A 10,000-nucleotide genomic window follows, 5' to 3' on the forward strand; every position below is an offset into this window, starting at 1 on the left:
TTGAAATGTCTGGCAAGAGATAGGAAATGTCAGGGGAGGAGAAAAATGCCGGCAGGGCTCAGACGGAATCATCCATCCCAAACTTCGCAGTGTAACCGAACATCAACGTGACTAATCCAGATGCAATGCACTGAGCGAACGTAGTAGATAGAACCAGACAGACCGGAAATCAACGAAGGAAACGATGGCATCCACATCAAGTTACTAGTACAGTAGACAGCCAGAGAAATTAACTTCGTTTAGAATCAACCAGAAGGACTGGTTGAGCCTGTCTGTGTCTGTCAGTGTGTGATATTTCATCTGCATTGATTAATATGTCACTCAGTTTGAGACAGTGTAGCTTTATTTTCATTTTATTTTATTTTATTTAGTTTTTGACTCAGGTGTGTAATAAACAAAGTGAGTCACTGTATTGACTCGGTGTCTGGTAAACTTTAACATTGGCATTTTCTCAGGTACTACAAGAGGCACTGGAACCGAATTTAATAGGATAGTAAGTATGATTAAGACATTTGAATTCACCCGTTTATAGTGAGAGGTCAAAGGATAAGGTCATTGTTTGGCAAAATCAGTGGAAAAGGCTTGATAGGAATGTCATCTGTTAACATGATTCAATCAAACTTGATATTATGACTGGTCATGCGCTCAGCAAAAAAAACAACAAGAAGAAACAAACAACAATAAAAAAAAAAAAACACTCGAGGTTACAGGTCAAGGTCGCAAAAAGAACGTGATATTGATAGGAAAAGTTTGTGCCAGTGTGGGCAAGAAACAGAAAGTGTTGTACACAATCTTCATCAAATTTGATACAATGATTGGTCATGGTAAGAACAAAACCTCAAAACTTGTGAAAAGAGACAAGGTCGAAGTGAAAGGTCAAGGTCACAATATAGCATGCATGAAAAGTGTAGAAGCACGTGGAACAGTGCTTTGTTTTAGCCAGAATATAACTGCTTTGCAAATTTGAGGTTGTAAATTTAGGGGTCAAAGGTCAAGGTCAGATCAATGAGAATATCTTTTTACCAGAAGATTTTTTTTTTTTTTTTTTTTTTTTTTTTTGCGACGGCGCTTTTCTTTTTTCCTTCCTTTTTTTTCTTTTTCTCTCCCATGATTCCTTTGTTGGATTGAATGGGTATCATTCGTGAGTCATGAAAGCATTGCCTCTCTTGTCCCAAAACAATTGGCCTGACTGAGATATCATCAGTACTTGACTACCATTATCGTTACGATAAGCTCTACAACAACTAAACATTAATTTTACTAGGATCCTCTGAGCCGATCCGTCAGTCCAGGTTACTTTTCTTTTGTCGGCAGACCCTAAACCATTGTTTGATGTAAGTCAGTACTTGGTTTGCTTACTCATTTACTTATTCATTCATTCACTTTTTGTATTTGATCTTTCAGTTCGAAGGTGATTCGATGACTGATTGACAAAGCCTTCATGTTTAAAAAGAAATTTCCTATTCAATATGATATAGGGGACACACACACACACACACACACACACACACTGGCACATACACACACACGCACACACACACACACACCATGTATATGCACGTCGTCGGGGGACACGCTCTACTTGGCTCCGGCCGACGCGAGGCAAAACAAAAGGACGAAAAATACGCTGGTGGTACCGAACGCCATTTTGTGTACAACAACTGACCCAAGTTGAGTTATTGCCCATCTCGAGCACTTGCATACGGCCAAATTTAACTCTCTCCATACGAACGGCGAAAGAGACGACGTTAACAGCGTTTCACCCCAATTACCATCATCAAAATATTGCAAGCGGAAGGCTCTTATACTGAAGAGGTGAATGTTGACAAAGAATCCCACAATTCTGGCGACAGAAGCTAAAGGTTGGGTCATTCAGACACCCACTGGACATCTGAGGGGTCTGTATAGAGGAGAAGAGAGGACTGGCCGTACTGAGTGAGTTAACGTGAACGACAAAGCGGATCAAAAAGACGTCGGATCGTTTTATTTGAGTCTCACTGGTTTACCCTTTATGAATTGTTTGGATCTATATTGTGCCCAAAGTAAGGGATCATTGACTCATCAACATACATAATTATTTCTTTGCATTGTGAATTACATCAGACATCACTTGATGATCAGGCTAATGAAGCCGGCATCTGGCGGGTTTGTCAGTTGTGTTCAAGATTGTTATTTGCTTATGAGCGTTGTTATTTGCTTTTTGATTGTCAGTCACTGAATGTATTGTGACTCATTGCACTTGCAACAACTTGTTCGTTGCGGTAATCGGCACCTCTCTCCAAGTACTTGGATCGCCTGGGCAGGTTGTTACAGCCCAAAAAAAGAATTTCCAGTAGTGATTATTATTAGGTCATTCCTTCCTGTTTGTTGTGAAGTTGTGATTACCATCTGCATGGAGTTGTCTCCAGCATATTAATAGAAACCGATTATACATTGAAGATAAAGTTCAGCAACACACACACAAACGCGCGCGCGCGCACACACACACTCTCTCTCTGTGTCAGGGTACACCAGTCCTTGAAATGAGCACATTCAGTGCTACCTGCCACCCCCACCCCACCCCCCACCCTTGCCCCTCCTCGCCCCCCACACCCACACACCCCACCCCCAGTGTCCCCCTGCAGGGTACACCAACATTCTTGAACCAAATTTTCGTGGAAATTTACAGTTCAGTCAAAACCATTGGTTTGTCGTGACTTTATGTATCCAGTTTCCCATTTACTATATCCACCCGAACTTCTGCAAACTGTACTTCCAAGAAGAGTGTGTGTGTGAGCCTAAAGATACGCCTATACCGTCTTATACGTTACGGATCAGCTCACAACCAATGAATCATGTGTGACCTTTTTATTTGTTCTTTCTTTCTTTTTTCTTTCTCCACGATGCATGTCTGTTTAAAATTCATGAAAAGCTAGATTTCTAAGAAAAGAAAAGGGTCCAAAATGGGGTAATGAGACGCGCGCGCGCGTGTGTGTGTGTGTGTGTGTGTGTGAGCGGTGCCAAAGCCCAAGTTTGTCATGGTCTTGCGGTTCTTTTACATCGAGTTTGCGCATTAGATAGACATATATGGAGATACTCACAAGCACACCCACGCACACACACACACACGCGTGCGCGCGCGCGCGCACACACACACACACATATATATCTATATATACATAACCAAAAGGCTGCAAGGTTGGCGTTTCTAAATTAGTTGCGAGAGATAATTTTCATGATGACCACGTTCCTAATATATCGCATAAGATAGCCAACAATTCCTACTGATGGGGTACAGCTATATATATATATATATATATATATATATATATATATATATATATATATATATATATATATATATATATCTGTGTGTGTTATATTGTTGAGGCCCAACTCATATGCTTCAAAAACTTAATGGTAATCATAGCGGCAGTGCATGATGGGCAGAACGACACAAAAATGGAAGTAAGAGGGATTATGATAAACTAAACTATCAGCGTGAAAGGAGTTAAGAAAAGGAGGGTTATAAGAGCTCTAGAAGTTACGATGAAAAATTATGAGTGTGAAAGAGGTTTTGAAAACAATGAAATAAAATAAAAAAGGAGATAAATGCCCTGCCCTAAACTGTACGTCCGTTTTAGGCATTCAGCATGGTGGTATTTCCTCATAATGCAATATATCAGACGTTGGTGAACTGATCTCTTTAACGTTGTTTTAAGACCTTTCAATTGTAGTTTTTTTCTTTAAAAAAAACGAGTCGTATTCAGCTCTGAAATGGCCCCTTTGCTGTCGACTGCGTCACAAGCAACATACTAGTGATTTGATTGTATTTGATGTAATAGCTTTTGCTCAGTATAAATGGGAACTACGTGGCAGTGCGTCTCAAATGACGATGATATTGCGTGCACACACACACACACTCACACACACACACACGGCTCCACGTGCAACTGCCGATTTGCAGTCTTACAGACTCCCAGGCCCACAGTGAAGCATCGACCAGGCGACTAACGTACACTGAGTGACACTCGGGACCCACCCTCTACACACACACACACACACACACACACAAACATATATTGACACGGCCGTACTACACACACGCACTCACACACAACAACACATACACGCCATGTGCGTCCCATAGAAAAACAAACATAACTGACACAGCCTCCGGAACGACCATGCATGCCGCGTGTGCGCACACGTGACACTATGCACATGCACACACACACACACACACCCCGTGGCCATACACGCAAGTCAGTGCACTCACAACATGATCTCCACATATAAAGGGGCCGATACAAAGATTCAGAAGAAAAAACAAATGCAAAGAGTATCATAGTGCAAAATATGTAGTGTATCATTCAAAGATGAAGAATATCATTTTACCTACAAATGTACCAGATATGTACCTCAATTTACGAGACGTTATGTTGAACGATATAAATTCTGAATTATTAGATTTTGATAATGATGATACTCATGCAGACAGTCAAAGTTGTGTAATTACGATCCTGTACAACCAGCGGAATGCATCATGATTTCTGGTTGTCAGTTTGGTTGGTTTTTAACCATTATTGTTGAGTCAATAAACTTCTGTTTGCGGTTTTTGTGAGCAATGATTATCTTCTTCTTCTTCTTCGTTCGTGGGCTGCATCTCCCACCTTCACTCGTGTGTGCACTAGTGGGCGTTTACGTGCATGTCCGTCTCCCCCCCCCCCCCCCCCCCCCCAACCCCCTCCTCTCTCGCCATGTAGGCAGCCATACTCCGTTTTTTCGGGGATAGAAATGATTATAACTCTGATTCTAATTCACACACACACACACACACACACACACACACACACACACACACACACACACACACACACACATCATATCGATCCCACAAACTGAACAAACAAGTAACACCTGTGCAGCCACACTCGCCCTTCAGCTCCCACAATCCATGACCAAGTTCAGCAAATTCCGGCCTCTCACTGACATCGTGAGCTTAAGAAGCAAGCTGGAGAAAGAGAGAGAGAGAGAGAGAGAGGGGGAGAGAAAAGGACACAGAAATGTGTGTGTGTGTGTGTGAAAGAGAGAGGCAGATTGAACGAGCGAGCGAACTTGTGTGTATACTTCGTGTGTTTGTGCTCGAATGCGCGCGCGCGGACGCGAGTGTGTGAGCAGTTATAGTCAGTTAACTGTGGGGTCCAAGACCACTACCTGGGGTTTGTGTTGAGGCTGAAAGGAAAAGTCTGGCACTACACCATCAGATTCTCTCTCTTCTTTGCGATAAGGGAAGCTCCACTCCAAGTGTATCGGAGAAAGAAAAGAAAAGAAAGAAAGAAGAAGAAAAAAAAAGAAAAAAAGAAAGAAAGAAAGAAAGAAAGAAAAAAAAACCAGCGTGAAGAAGAAGAGAGTGGCGTGGGGGTAGGTGGGAGACAGGTGTGAAGGAGGGTTGAGGGGGGGGGGGGGGGGGGGGAACGGAAGGATGGGAGTCATCGAGCTCTTTCGTAAGTAGGGAAGGGATGGGGAGGTTGTGGGGTTTTAACTCTCTCCATACGAACGGCGAAAGAGACGACGTTAACAGCGTTTCACCCCAATTACCATCATCAAAATATTGCTAGCGGAAGGCTCTTATGCTGAAGAGGTGAATGTTGACAAAGAATACCACAATTCTGACGACGGAAGCTAAAATTTGGGTCATTTAGACACCCACTGGACATCCGAGGGGTCTGTGTAGAGGAGAAGAGAGGACTGGCCGTACTGAGTGAGTTAATGGAGACTGAGGAAGCAGGGATGAAGTCGGCGCAGGCAGCAGTGCCAGTGCCGTGTCAGTGGAGCGATGGAAAACAAAGCTTGACCACCAGTGAAGGTGAAAAGCGGAGACTTCTACCAAAAGGTCAAAATTACGACCATAGTAAAAGTGTCGGTTGTGTGCTTCTTCGTTATCTGGTGGAAGTAAGCGAATCGTGTTCCACCGGAGACGGCACAACAGAAACCAGCACGGCTGTGAACAGCCAAGTCGGGGAAGCGAATGGGAAAAAATGAACGGGCCGAAGGGTGGTGAGGGAGGTGGGAGGGGGGGGGGGGGCGGTTGCTATTATGTAGCTCAATTGACTATTATGTGAAAGCTGGGTTTCTGCCCCGCCCCCGTCCCGGCACTCCCCATTTTTTCTTTTTGCCCTGTGTATGCAAGTTTTTTTGTTTGTTTTTCTTGGAGAAGGCGGGATGGGGTGGGAGGTGGGGTGGGGTGTTGCACTGGATAAGCATTGTAGCTTAGTTACCTATATAATTAGTAATAGGGTTGGGGTTTTTTTTTTGGCATATGTAGGTATGCAAGTTGTTCTGCTCAGTTTACTAACAACACACAGGTAAGCACGAGCTAACTCTCAGAAGTTTGTTCAGTGCGTTGACGGTTGACGTATTCAAAGCCAGGCTGCCGCGACCACTGAGCACTATGTATATGCGACGGCGGGTTTGCACACAGACACAGTCACATAGTCAAAGCTGAATATTGTTGTAACAGATAAACTGACAAAGAACTCAGTCGCCCTGCAATTGATTAACAAACTGAAAGAAGTGGAATAGGTTTCAGAGTTTTGCTGTTGAAATAGTTCATCAGTGGATCAGTCCTTGCATCAAGGATCACACTGGCAATTTCATGTCAATTATGGCAAGGGGGTGGTTGAAACTATGTCATGGAGAGTTCCGACACTGAGAGTCATCAATGGTGTTGAGAAACATCACTTAGTGAATCTGATATTGAAAAGCAAGGTGAGTGCTCGTGATTCTTTCACCACACGATTGTGTATGTTCATGGTATGTCCTGAATGCATTCAGTTTGAATGCTCATAATTCTTTCACCACACATACAGTGTATGTTCAGGAAATGTTCTGAATGCATTCAGATTATATTGCACAAGGACATTTACGTTTTGGATATCAGGGTAGTCTTTCATTGTCATTAAAAAAAAAAGAAAAAAAAAAAAAAGGCAAAAACAAAACAAACTTCATTCACCGTCATTCATTACAGGGATCGACGGGCGCAATAGCCGAGTGGTTAAAGCGTTGGACTGTCAATCTGAGGGTCCCGGGTTCGAATCATGGTGACGGCGCCTGGTGGGTAAAGGGTGGAGATTTTTACGATCTCCCAGGTCAACATATGTGCAGACCTGCTAGTGCCTGAACCCCCTTCGTGTGTATATGCAAGCAGAAGATCAAATACGCACGTTAAAGATCCTGTAATCCATGTCAGCGTTCGGTGGGTTATGGAAACAAGAACATACCCAGCATGCACACCCCCGAAAACGGAGTATGGCTGCCTACATGGCGGGGTAAAAAACGGTCATACACGTAAAAGCCCACTCGTGTGCATACGAGTGAACGCAGAAGAAGAAGAAGATTACAGGGATCAGCACAGTGAGGAAGAACTGAAGCGGGGTTGGTGGGCTGTTGGGGCTCTTCAGTGGATTCTGCAGTGTGTCAGATGGACTGTTTAATGAGGATGAAAATTTTGAGAGAAATGTGTTGAACAGATTGACATGCGTGGCTCTGAAACGTGATCTGTTTTGGAAAATGTTCATGTACATATCAACTCACATACCATATCTTATCATACCATGCCATTTCGCATCAAATCGCATTCTATTCTATTCTGTACAGTCGGAAATTTGTTTTCATGTTTATCATGTTGTATCGTATTATATCATGTCAGTCATGTCATGTCGTGTCATATTTCGCATCGCAGTCGTATCGCGGTATTTACGTCTACCAGTCTCAGTTGCAGTGCGCAAAGCAGACTGGTTTGCAGAAGGAAGGGTTCACCTGCAGGACCAGAGTGGTGTCACGAGTTGATCAGCAGAGTGATCAGCACAACAAAAAATAATGACGGTGTTTCAGACGAACTGTGACGTCCCCCAGGAAGAATTTGAGTGATGTCTTTTGCGGAGGGACAGACAGTCGACCGCTTGGTTTGGACAGTGCTTGCGGGATTGCCCCCAGTATGACCTTTGTGACTGACTGGGTGCAAAGCATGAACAACAATGAATGAAATATAAAATTTGGAATCTCTCTCTCTCTCTCTCTCTCTCTCTCTCTCTCTCACACACACACACACACACACAGAGAACAAGAACAAGAACAAAAACATACATGCACGCAAAGGAATTCATCTTGGCAAAAGCATCGTCAGTTCATCAACATATTACATAAGGCCTGCAAAAATAAACCTTTTTAATGAATAAAACACCACATACCGGTAAATTCAGACAGCATAATCTCGGCGTACTATAACAGTCCCGAGACGCTTGAAAACAAAGGCATTTCCCATGTTGTGTAAGTTACCACACGGGACACCAGAGGACTGATGTTCATCCTGCAGAAGTTGAAGTCTTTGCGCGTCTGCCAGGAAGTACTTTCCGTAATCAACTGGGCTGTTGTCCAAAGTGTCATGCTCCACAGCAAAGTGAGAGCTGTATGATCAACGGTTGCTCCACTGTAACGTGAAGTATTTACAGCTTAGTCTTTTGTGAAGGACTATGACTCTCAAACTCATAGAAGGCAAGATTGCACTGGCTCTTAGTGCTGCAGCCTCGGGGGTCTAGCCAGCTGGACTTTGGGAACTACCCTAACGCCGAATGTCCTAAAACCGTCTAAGCCGCGAGAGTGGGAATGTAACTTGGGGAAAACACTCTCCACTATAATCAAATTCTAACCCAGTAGCTCAGATGAGACAAGCAGATGCTTCCTCTGCTGTTCTGATGGTCATAGTCGAACACATGCTCCACAACCACGTAATGCTACTTCAGCAGTACCAAGAAAGCTGACACCACACAGACTGGAAAAGATCACCCGGACAGTGGCCAGGCTCATGAAACTGAGCAAACCTCGCAGTGACGCCAACCACGACCAGCTGAGGAGCTCTGACGGCAGTGCAGCTTCCCATCCTCTCCAATGTGCAGTCCTGTGCATCTGACAGATTTAACCACAGACATATACATGTACTTGTGTAAAAATATATCTCAGTGGATCTAACCGGCCACGGCACAGTTCCCGGCCGTCGGCTGCGTTGTTTCAAGGCCGGGATCAACGGGGATGTGGAGCTCAGGCTTCTTTCTAGAGTCTGTCCCCGGCGACTGTTCAATGCACACTGAGTTGTGAACCAGGATTCTCGTGCTGCATGTAACGATGACCATACACCCTCTCTCTCTCTCGCTGTGGGTATGTATGTGCCAGTGTGTGTGTGTGTGTGTGTGTGTGTTCACATGTGTACGGCGTTGGTACATACATCTTAGCCGGCCATGTACTCTTTCCAGTACTGTCCGAGTCGTGCACGGACTGTGAACACACACACACACACACACACACACACACACACACTCACAGATACACATACACATCAGTGCATCAGCGCCCCCACAAACGTACACACATCAGTACATACAAACTGACACCGCGCGTCCTCCCCCCCCCCCATCCCCCCCCCCCCCACACACACACCGCCGGCGCAATAGTAATCAGTGTAGTTCAGTTCAGTTCAGCTCAGCCGGTTTGTCATAGTTTTGGGATTTGTATAAACATTACTTTTTTTTTGGTCAAAACATCATCATAAAAACAACAACAACAAAACATCATCAACACGGAACACTGACAAACAAAGAATAATCTAGTATACACTTCTGTCCTGTTCAATTTGTTAATGTCATTTCCTTATCTTTTTTTTTTTTTAACATGAGTGGGCAACGTAGTCCAGTAATGTGCCACTCCGTTTCATAAACAATTATTTCGTTGGCATTTCTTGATGCACAGTTACATTTTGGAAGAAGAGCCGGGGTCTGAACAATCAACTCCGTGGATATTAAGTGCTGGTATCAAATCACCTCCAAAATCTTCAGTCGACATGTCAGTCAATCGTGACTATTTTCCCCCTCATACACGAAGCGCCGTAAGGGCCTCAGAATTCGAGGCCCTGTCAAGTTTCGGTATGGTACATACACAACGTCCTAAGGAAAAGCATCTCTTTTTT

The 10,000-nt window shown here is 43.9% G+C and overlaps 1 protein-coding gene across 1 annotated transcript in view; it reads right to left on the bottom strand.

The window, feature by feature from the left end:
* The window catches only part of LOC143280876 (gamma-butyrobetaine dioxygenase-like), a 64,798-nt gene that overhangs the window by 40,115 nt on the left and 14,683 nt on the right, over positions 1–10,000 (bottom strand). The gene's annotated exons all lie outside the window — the stretch shown is intronic.

This window comes from Babylonia areolata, chromosome 4 (assembly GCF_041734735.1).
Source record: "Babylonia areolata isolate BAREFJ2019XMU chromosome 4, ASM4173473v1, whole genome shotgun sequence".
Taxonomy (NCBI): Eukaryota; Metazoa; Mollusca; class Gastropoda; order Neogastropoda; family Buccinidae; genus Babylonia; species Babylonia areolata.